Source organism: Rhincodon typus, chromosome 3, assembly GCF_021869965.1.
Source record: "Rhincodon typus isolate 14 chromosome 3, sRhiTyp1.1, whole genome shotgun sequence".
NCBI lineage: Eukaryota > Metazoa > Chordata > Chondrichthyes > Orectolobiformes > Rhincodontidae > Rhincodon > Rhincodon typus.
The window spans coordinates 75793465-75805195 of NC_063334.1; the positions used below are offsets into that span (position 1 = coordinate 75793465).

Genomic DNA, 11731 nt, shown 5'->3' on the forward strand with positions numbered 1-11731 from the left:
GTCTGGCATTGCTCACTTACAGACCTTCCCTTAGCCTCTTTAAAGAACTCTTAATACCACTGTAATTGCCCTTAATTTTGGTGGGGACTCTGGTTTGAGACCCAAATTGCTCTCTCTCAAACTGAATTTGAAATTCTATCATGTTGAGATAATTACTCCCGAGAGGATCCTTAACTACAATATCTCTTATTGATCCTACCTCATTATACATTACTGGGTCTAAAATAGTCTTTTCCCTGGTAGGACGTGTAGTGTACTGTTCTAAGAAACAATCCTTGATGCATTCTACAAATTTGTCTTCCAGGTTATGCTTGCACATCTGATTTGTCCAGTAAATATGCAGATTAAAATTACCCATGACAACTGTGGTGCCTGTCATGCACACCTCCATTATTTCCTTATTTACACTTGATCCTTTGGTGAGGCAACTCTTCCAGGGCCTATAGGAGACTCCCACCCATCATGTCTTTCCCTTGCTATTTCTTAATTCGACCTGAATTGATAGTCCATCACAATCCATTGCATCTACATTACTACTCACTGCATTGATACCTTTCTTTATTAACAAAGCGGTTCCACATCATTTTCCTTTGTGCCTATTCCTTTGGAATGTTTTGAGGAGGTGGTGGCATAGTGGCAATGTCCATGTGCTAGTAATCCAGAACCCCAAGCTAATGTTTTGGGGACATGGATTCGAATTCCATGGTAGATGGTGAAATTTGAATTCAATAAATCTCTAGAATTAAAAGCTGCCCTCATAGTAAACATGTAAACATTGTTGTTAAAAACTCACCTTCTTCACTAATCTCATTGGGGAAGGAAAGCTGCCATCCTTATCTGTTCTAGCCTGCATTTGACTGCAGACCTACAGCATCATGGTTGACTTCTAACTACCTCCGTTGGTAATAAATTTTGGCCTAGTCAGTGATGAGTAAAATAAGAATATCTTTGACTATTGAGACCCCAGTCCTGGTCATTCTGCAAACATGTTTATATAATAGTTACCAAGCCATTTTTTTTTCTGTTTGAAATTTCAACTCATCTATCTTATTACAAATTCTCCATGCATTCAGATAAACAGCATTAAGCTTTGACTTTTTAATCATTATTATTTATCTGGTTCTAATTTCCGTTGCAATCTTTTGCTTATATTTATTGTACTTTCCTGTGAAAATTTGATTATTGTTCACTTTTTTACTGCACTACACCTCTGTGCTCTCATTTCTTTTTAATTTTTTAAGCTTCACCGCAGTTGAACCCTCCCCACCACTAATTAATTTAAATCCATATCTAAAAGCTTAGTTATACAATCTGCCAGGACACTAGTCCCAGCATGGTTTAAATGAAGCCTGTCCCAACAGATCTCTCTTTACCTTGTAGCAATGCCCACCCTCATGTATCAGAGCCCATTTTCTCACACCAATTTACTTTACTCATCTTATTTACCAAACGCCAAATTGCTAATGGCTCAGGTAGTAATCTATGGATTATTACTTTTGTGTTTCTGCTTTCTAATTTAGCTCTGCACTGCCTGTAATCTCTCAGCAGAACCTCTTTCCTAGTCCTACTTATTTCATTGGTGTCTACGTGGACCATGACAACTGGACCCTTCCCAATCCAGCCTCTCCAGCCCAGAGGAGATGTCCTGAACCTTACTGCCAGGTAGGTAATACAGCCTTCAGGATTGTCTGTCTTTGCTGCACAGAATAGTAATTGTTCTCCTAACAATGCCACGTCCTAATACTACTACATTTCCCTTTACTTCTCTGATTTGAACGGGGCTCTGTAACGTAGTGCTGTGGTCAGTTTGCTCATCCTCCCTGAACTGTGCCCTTGTCTACCCCAGGAACAAGAAACATGACAATAAAAACAAAATCTAAAACTTTTACCAGTTGGACAATGGCATTGGCTGAGGCTCCACTCCTGCCTTTTTCATACAAGTACGCTGTCCCAATTTACTTTATCGTGATCCTGACATGCTGCACTCTTCCCAGTCTGCTTCACAGTGAAGCTAAATTGCTGCACAGTCCTCACAGTTTCGTTCATAGTGATGCTGGCCTGCTGTGCTCACCCTGGCACAGCAGAGAAGGTTGTTGACCTTCTCACAGCACTGATGGTCATTCCTCTGGACAGCAGAGATAGCACTAACAGGTCATTCCTCTGGACAGCAGAGATAGCACTAACCCTGGTGGCGACCTCAGTCCAGGTTGTCAGCAGGCAAAGTCCTCCATAAGAGGAGACACCTCCTTTGCACCTCCCTCTCAAACAGAACCCCTAGGTCGCTATTGGAGAATCACAGTGTCATCTTCCCTTCTTCTGTCGCCTTCTGCAAATGTCCTTCAATAGGGCAAGGCAGCTTCGGAATGCTACTGCTCGTCCATACACACAATGACCTTATGGAAATGATGCAGCTGCAATGCATGCCAGTCTTTTGGTAGATATCTGCTAACGGGTGTGTTGCTCTGGAAATGACGTGGTAAGATTGGCCAGAATTGGCCATGACAGACGCCATAGTGTGGCATGGATAGTTGATTCGGCAAATTTGGTAAGTTACAGTGAGAAAGTCCACTTTGTCTTTTGGCAGAAATCGCACCAATAACTCAACACAACTTGGATTTATGCATGTGTTTAAAGCCCTCCTAGAGACATAGACCTGAAGGACACCTCTGAGAAAAGCAGTTGTTCCAACTAAGAACTAGAAAGGTGAAATTTTTATTATTCATTTGTGTGACATAGACACTGCTGGTTGGCCAGCATTTATTGCCTGTCCCTACTTGCCCTCGCGAAGGTGGTGGTGAGCTGCCTTTTTGAACTGCTGCAGCCCACATGTAGGCTGACCCTTAGGGAGGGAACTCTAGAATATTGACCCAATGAAATTGAAGGAACAGTGATGTATTTCCGAGTCAGGATGGTGAGTGGCTTAGCCTTATCTTTTGCACTGATGTCCATTGTGGATGGGGATATTTGTGGAGTCTCCTCCTCCTCCAGTGAGTTGTTTAATTGTCCACCACCAATCATGACTGGATGTGACAGGTCAGCAGAGCTTACATCTGATCTGCTGGTTGTGGGATCACTTAGCCTTGTCTACCACTTATGCTTATGCTGTTTGGCATTCAAGTCATCCTGTTTTGTAGCTTTGCCAGGTTGACACCTCATTTTTATGTATGCCCGGTGCTGCTTCTGGCTTGCCATTGCCACACTCTCCATTAAACCAGAATTGACCCACTGGCTTGAAGGTAATAATTTAGTGGGGGATATGCCAAGCCATGAGGTTACAGATTGTGCTGGAATACAATTCTGCTGCTGTTGATGACCCACAGCACCTCATTGATGCTCCATCTTCAGTTGCTAGATTTGACCCATTAAGCAGGTGAAAGTGCCACACAACACAATGGACGGTATGCTCAATGAAAAGGCAGAACTTTGTCTCCACAATGGCCACTCTTACTGATACTGTCATGGTTTCATGGTAAATATTGGATTCTTAATTTCAGATTTTGTTTTTATTGAATTGGAATTCCAGTATCAGCTGTGATGAGATTCAAACCTGGATCTCCAGGACATTAGCTGAGTTTCTGGATTAATAGTCTACTGATAATACCACTAGGCCACTGCCTCCCCATATCAGGAACAGTGAGTATAATCCTAAATACAGATAATAATAGTGACATTTTCAAAATCAGGAGGTAAATGTTACGAAAAGTAGTGTGCCATAAATACATTTTATATTTTCACTTCAAATTTAGTAATATGATTACAGAGGAAATAGATAACATTATGCCCAGATAAATGTACACTTAATATATTGCAATTAATTTACTGTGGTCTATTACAAATTGAGTTGGTAAGTATAGTTTTCTTTTAACTGCATGCACTGTTCTCACAGCTGCTCTGTCTCTGTCTCTCATATGTGGCTTCTGTCTCTTTTTCTATCCTAATCCCCTTCTTTTATCTTCACTTTTCCCTCTTTTTCTTTCAGTACATCCATCATTTTTTTCTTACTTTGAGAGGATAATCCAACATCATTTGATGGCATGTCAGGGAAGCCTAACAGGCATGTAATAAATTTATCATTAGAACCTCCACTGGAGCACTATGTACCACCATCATTAGTCATAACAATCTGTCAGACTTTCCAAAACCATTTCCAATTGCAATAGGACACTAGAATCAGTTATACAACAATCAATGGAAGTTTGACTTTAAAGATAAATTTTGGAGTCATTTCCTTCAATGTTTTACAGCTAAGAAGGAATTTCTCAGCTCATGGAAACATCTATAAAAGGCAATTGGAACTGATTGATCTGCTGTGGATGTAAAAGGAACCAATGTTTTATTTTTCTTCTCTCTAAGCATCAACCTTTGAAGTGTTTGAATTGTTGAACCTTCACACATAAGAATTGTTGTTTATTCCCCTAACCATAACAGTCTAAATGCAGCCAATGAAATAAGGATCATTAAAGCACTCATAAAACACTACCTTCATAGTAAAATGATTGAAGCCATTGATTAACACAGTGGTGATATTGCTTTTTACTAGACTTATTAACTTAGTAAATTCAGTATATCTATTACTTCCTGTGGGGATAGGCGTAGACCTGTAGATATGCATTTCAAACTGATTTTATTAGGTTATATGACCATAGTGGAAACAACATTGCTGTGCCTCTAGTGTCAACTGATGTGACACTGAATTCAACATGCTATTGAACATGGACATACAAGGATTTACAATCAGCTGTTGAACCCAGATGTGAGGAATGAAATACAGTTGGAAAATCACAGCAATGTAAGCAACAATGAAATAGCTGTCATGCCAGTATGGGATGAAGTAAAGGAGTGTTTATTAATTGTGTTCTCTGTCTTGGAAGTGGAGAAAGAATGTCCTGATGAACTGTGCATTTTACTACTCAGATAGCCTGGTTCTTTGTTTCCAAGAATGACCTAAACTGAGGAATTCCAGATATACCATTACTGCATTTCTAACCCATGCATTTGTGTTGTTTGCTTGCTGTTTTTGCTCTTCCCTGCTTTGAGAATGCATGCTGCTCTGACCTGTCTGGTGTAGTGCATCAGCATATTGTAGATGCAAGGAGACGTTGTTCTTTAGCAGAAGACTGTGCTCACTATGAGATGATTGAAATGAGGTAATAGTCAGAAATACAGCATCTACAATTCTCACAACTACAAGAAGTTACTTTTGATTATAGAAGCTCCCAGCAGGTCAGCTTCAATCATTTTACAAAATTTAATAATTGCCACTCTGGAGATTTTCAACATCTTCAAACACTTCAAACATTTACCCCAGTTATGGCATTGTAACCATGTCAGTACAAATTGATATCTGAACCACAACAGTATGAGTGGCAGTCTTATTGTCAGTACACAATGTCATCCTAACCATGTCAGTACAAACTGGCATCTTAATCATATCAGTACAAACTGGCATCTTATCTATGTCACTACAAACTGGCATCCTAACCACATCAGTATAAGCTGGCATCCTTAACTGCATCAGTACAAACTGCCATCCTAGCCATGTCAGTACAAGCTGTCATCCTATGACAGTACAAGCTGGTGTACTTACCATGACAGTACAAGCTGTTATGAAATGCCAATTAAGCTAATTAATGTAGGGTGGATCCAATTGAAGTGTACTTCCTTTTGCTCATGCTGAAAATTACTCTAGTTCAACACATGCAGTAATATAACAATCTCTTCACTAACTATTCCAAGCAGCACGTTGCATCTATCAGAACAGTTTAACATAAGAATTGGGATTACCAGGAATTATGAACAGTTTTTGGCTATCTTCTCAATAAAAGATTAGAGCACTAATTTCCAAACATTGCATTCCAGATGGAAGCTTTGCCAATCAAATGGGCACACTGGAAATTCTGGTACAACAATAATTGATTTTCTGAGAAATTAATGAACGTTATAATGATAGTCAGTGCTGGACAGTGTGGATTAAAATTGATCCACACAGCTAGAAAGTTGTTTTCATTGTCCGAAACCATTTACATTATGTTAAGAGTTCCAATGTCATCTGCACATATGTCTTTATCCATGATGCCCTCTTTATTTAACACAGCTACCAGATCCATCATTCACACCCAGTGATGAAACCTGCTGCAAAATCTTGCCAAAACTACTTTATTGAATAACAATTTCTGCAGTGCAAAAATATTTAAAATTTCTAATCACTGCACTGTTTTTCAATGTAACTTTCCCCAACTGACAGCGTGCAAAATATTATCTTTGCTCTATGATTTACTTAGCTACTACTTTGGTGGTAAAGGGTGAGAAGTTATTTAGCTGTTGTATGAAGGTACCCTCACTTCAAGGCGTGTGTCTCAGCATTTTCTGGAACGTCTAAAGATACTCAGATTGCAACAGTATCTTGATGCAGCTTCAATAGACAAAGGTATGGGATAATAGCTTTTAGTTTATAGCTTTCTGACAGTTAATGAATAGAAAAATACAAAGGGTAGGAGTTGATATTAAGCTCTTTTCAAGCCCTTTTAAGTCCTTTCCCATCTCTTGCAGTTTTTACAGCTTCTTTTTCAATGATTGGACAACTTTTCATATGAATTAGCAGATGTAAGGTAAGGGTGGTCTACTTCCTGTGAGTGTTCTCACATGTTGCCATGGGCTGCACTTTTTTCCACAATATGAAAGCAAGGATGGTTCTGGTAATTTGGATGAAATACAGCATCATCCAGATATCTGCATAAGGATGTAGTACTTGTGACCACATGTACATGGAACATTCAGCAACTTTAATTGAGAGGATTCCTTTGGGCTGAATATTTGTGAGGATGTTAGTGAGGAAATATTTCCAGATGAATGCTTTGAGTGTAAAGACATCTTCACTCTTTCATGGGTATGAATAATTCGCTTTGATAGTATTTTAAGGGGGAGGCAGTAGTGTAACAGCAACATCACTGGACTAATAATCCAGAACATGTATTATTCAAATACAAATTCAGATTTAAAAGCTAGTCTAATGGTAACCATGACACCATTGTTCTTGTTGTAAAAACCCACCTGGTTCACAAATATCCCTTAGGGAAAGAAATCTGCTGTTCTTACCTGGTCTGGCCAACATATGACTTCAGACCCACAGCAATGTGATTTATTCTTAGCTACCCTATGAGTAACTAATGCTGGTCCAGCCAATAATGCCAACATCCCATGAATAATAAAGGAAGACTGTGTGAGAAGTAGGTAATTTTACAAACCAAATATAGTCAGTATATTGCATTACTTGTATGTGGGTTCTCATAGTTAGTTTGATCAAGTCATTATGCTCTTACTGTGTTTTTGAATACATGGTTAAATATGGTAGAGCTGTACTTAGCTTCTGTCAGTGCCTTATGAAGGCTGTTAGATCATTGCACATATTAATGACCCTTATATTTCCAGTAATCAAACAGCACTGCAAAAGAGCGCTGTAATGTACGCTCGATCAAAATTGCAAATTGGAGTTCAGGGACCAATCGGAATTTTTGCTGTTTATGATCTTCATTCTTTAGGTTCAAATTCCCTTCCATCACTTGATGGTAAATGAAGTTGTGTTCATAATATAGATATAGGCATAGAATAAGAGGCAACAAAAAGTGGGAGTAAATGGGTCTTTTTCCAGGTAGTACACAGTGACGAGTGCTGTGCCACAAGGATTAGTGCTCAGGCTGCAGTTATTCACAAAATATACAAATAACGTGAATGAGGGAGCCAAATGCAATATGTCCAAGTTTGTTGATGACATAAAACTGGGCAGGATGGTGAGGTGAGGATGATGCAAGGAGGCTTCACAGTGATTTAGACAAGTTCACATGGCAGATATAGTACAATGTGGTTAAATGTGATTAAAGCAATTCTGGTAAACTAGTATTCATTGTAAGAGGATTTAATTTCAGAAGTAGGAATGTTTTACTGCAGTTATACAGGACCTCGGTGAGACCACAGGTGAAGGATTATGTACAGTTTTGGACTCCCTACCTAAAAAGGATATATTTGCCATACAGAGAGTGCAATGGAAGTTCACTAGGCTGATACTGAGAATGGCAGGATTCTCCTGTGAGGAAAGAATTGTGTGATCGGGACTGAATTCACTTGAGTTCAGAAGAGTGAAGGGGCATCTATTGAAAATCTAACAGGGCAAAACAGATTAGATGCAAGGAAGATGTTTCTTCTGGTTAGGGTGTCTATAACCAAGATTCAGTCTTAGAATACACGGTAGGCCATTTAGCATGGACATGAGGAAATATTTCTTCACTCAGAGGGTGATCAACCTGTGGAATTTGCTACTACAAGAGATTGTGGAGGCGAATTCACTGAATATATTCAAGAAATATATAGATTCATTTTTAAACATTAAATGTATCAAGTGATACAGAGAGAAAGCAGGAATATGACATTGAGATTGAGGATCAGCCTTGATCATGTTGAATTGTGGAGCAGGCTCAAAGAGCTGAATAGCTTATTCCTGCTGCTAGTTTATATGTCTATGTCTATATTATGAATACAATTTCTTTTACCATCAAGTTACTCTAAGCTTTTATATGGGACCTTTTAAAGAGCTTTCTGAAAATCTGAATGCAGCACGTCCACTGGCTCTCCCTTATCTATTTTACCAGTTACATCGTAAAAACTCCAACAGATTTGCTAAACATGATTTGCCTTTCATAAATCCATGCTGACTTTGTCCAATCCCATTTGTGACCAAACATATTTAGTACCAAGCTGTAAATCGTTCTAGCATGTGTTCATGATCAGTGGTAAAGGTGGAAGAAATTCCTGGTCAGCCATGTAAGGGAAAGAAAATGGGACCTTTTTTTATCTATTTATGGGATGAAGGCATGGCTGGCTGAGTCAGCATTTATTGTTCATCCCTAGTTGCCCTTGAGAAGATTGCGGTGAACTGCCTGTTAAGCCAGTGCAGTTCATGCACTAGGTAGACCCACAATGTCGCTAGCAAGAGAGTTCCAGGATTTTGACCCAACAATGGAGAAGAAATGGTGATATGTTTCTAAGTCAGCATGGTGAGTGCCTTGAAGGGAAACTTGTAGGTGGTGATATTCCCATACATCTGCTGCCTTTGTCCTTCTAGATGGAAGTGGTTGTGGATTTGGAAGGCATTGTACAAGGCTCCTTGGTGAATTTCTGCAGTGCAATTTTAAGACACAACACATTGATGCTACTGAGTGTCAGTGATGGAAAGAATGAATATTTGCGGCTGTGGTGCCAATCCGCGGCTGCTTTTCCATGGATGGTGTCAAACATTTTGAGTGTTATTGAGACTGCACTCATCCAGGCAAGTGGGGAGTATTTCATCGCACTTCCAATTTGTGCCTTGTCGACCTGGATGGGATTTTGGCAAGTCAGAAGGTGAGTTACTTGTTGCAAGATTTATAGCCTCTGACCTGCTCTTGTAGCCACTGTATTTATAAGGGACCTCCAGTCAATTTCTGGTCAATGGTAATCACCAGGAGGTTGATCATGGGGGAATTAAGTGATGGTACTGCCATTAAGTGACAAGGGATAATTGGTAGATTCTCTCTTGTTAGAGATGATCATTTTCTGGCACTTGTGTGGTGTGAATGTTCTGTGTCCATTTTCAGTCCGAACCTGGATATTGATGTTGATGAAGATGGTCGGGCCTAGGACACTACCCTGAGAACTCATGCATAGATATCCAGAAGCTGAGATGACTGACTTCAACAACCACAACCATCTTTCCATGTGCCAGGTATGTCTCCAACCAGTGAAGAGTTTGCCCCCTGATATCCATTGATTCCAGTTTTGCTAGGGCTACTTGATGCCACATGCAGTCAAATGCTACCTTGATGTCAAGGGCAGTCACTCTCATCTCACTTCTGGAATTTCAGCTCTTTTGTCCATGTTTGAGCCAAGGCTGTAGTGAGATCAGGAGTTGAATGGCCCCTGACGGAAGCCAAACTGGGCAACAGTGGGCACAGGCAGCGTTGGTGATAATACTTGATGGTGCAAAGACAAAGAGCACATCAAACAATGCTGGGGGGAGTACATTGCTGAATAGGTGCTGCTTGGTAGCACTGCTGATGGCACCTTCCATCATAATCGAGAATAGATTGATGGGGTGGTATTTGTCTGGATTGCATTTATCCTTTTTTTATGTACAGGAAATATCTGTAATTTTCCCTATTGTTGGATAATTGCCAGTGTTATAACTATAATGGAACAGCTTGGATTGGGGAGCGGCAAGTTCTGGAGCATGAGTACTAATACCTGAATATTGTCAGGGCCCATAGCTTTGCTGTATCCAGTGCCTCTAGCTGATCATTCACTTGGCATTTCTGGCTGAAGATTGTTGCAAATTATTCAATATTAATGTTTGCATTGATATGCTAGCCTCCCCCATCATTGAGGATGGGGACATTTGTGGACCCTCCTCTCCAGTCAGTTGTTTAATTGTCCACAATCATTGACGACTGGCTGTAGCATAGTGTGCACACTTCAAGTCTGATTCATTGGTTGTGGAGTTGCTTAGCCTTGTCTATTACTTGCTGTTTATGGTGAAGGTCATATAAATCAACCTGTTTAGTAGCTTCACCATGGTGACACCTCACGTTTAGTTATATCAATGCGTCTCCTGCACTCTCCATTGAACCAGGATTGAGTCCCTGGCTTGATGATAATGGTTGAGTGAGGGATATGCTGGGCCATGAGGTTGCAGGTTGTGCTAGAGTGCAATTCTGCTGTTGCCCACAGTGCCTTATGGATGCCCAGTCTTAAGTTGGTGGATCTGTTCAAAGTCTGTCCCATTTAGCACAGTGATAGTGCTACATGACATTATGTAAGGAATTATTATTGTGAAGAGGGGACTTTGTCTCCAAAAGGACTATTTAATGGTCAATCCTACTGATTCTGTCATGAACAGATGCATCTACAGCAAGGTGTAGAGCTGGATGAACACAGCAGGCCAAGCAGCATCAGAGGAGCAGGAAGGCTGACGTTTCGGGCCTAGACCCTTCTTCAGAAATGGGGGAGGGGAAGGGGATTCTGAAATAAATAGGGAGAGAGGGGGAGGCGGATAGAAGATGGATAGAGTAGACGATAGGTGGAGAGGAGACAGACAGATCAAAGAGGCGGGGATGGAGCCAGTAAAGGTGAGTGTAGGTGGGGAGTTAGGGAGGGGATAGGCCAGTCCAGGTTGGACGGACAGGTCAAGGGGGCGGGATGAGGTTAGTAGGTAGGAAATGGGGGTGGGGCTTGAGGTGGGAGGAGGGGATAGGTGGGAGGAAGGACAGGTTAGGGAGGCGGGGACGAGCTGTGCTGGTTTTGGGATGCGGTAGGGGGAGGGGAGATTTTGAAGCTTGTGAAGTCCACATTGATACCATTGGCCTGCAGGGTTCCCAAGCAGAATATGAGTTGCTGTTCCTGTAACCTTCGGGTAGCATCGTTGTGGCACTGCAGGAGGCCCAGGATGGACATGTCGTCTGAGGAATGGGAGGGGCAGTTGAAATGGTTTGCGACTGGGAGGTGCAGTTGTTTATTGCGAACCGAGCGTAGGTGTTCTGCAAAGCAGTCCCCAAGCCTCCACTTGGTTTCCCCGATGTAGAGGAGGCCACAACGGGAACAGCGGATGCAGTATACCACATTAGCAGATGTGCAGGTGAACATCTGTTTGATGTGGAAAGTCTTCTTGGGGCCTGGGATGGGGGTGAGGGGGGAGGTGTAGGGGGGG

General features: G+C 41.1%; 1 long non-coding RNA gene across 1 annotated transcript in view; it reads left to right on the plus strand.

The window, feature by feature from the left end:
• Positions 1-1552: 1552 nt before the first annotated feature.
• Positions 1553-11731, plus strand: part of LOC125482800 — a 19911-nt gene continuing 9732 nt past the window's right edge. Inside the window, exons 1-2 of the long non-coding RNA XR_007261772.1 lie at positions 1553-1662; positions 9627-9754. This is a non-coding gene — a long non-coding RNA (uncharacterized LOC125482800). The remainder of the gene's footprint in view (positions 1663-9626; positions 9755-11731) is intronic.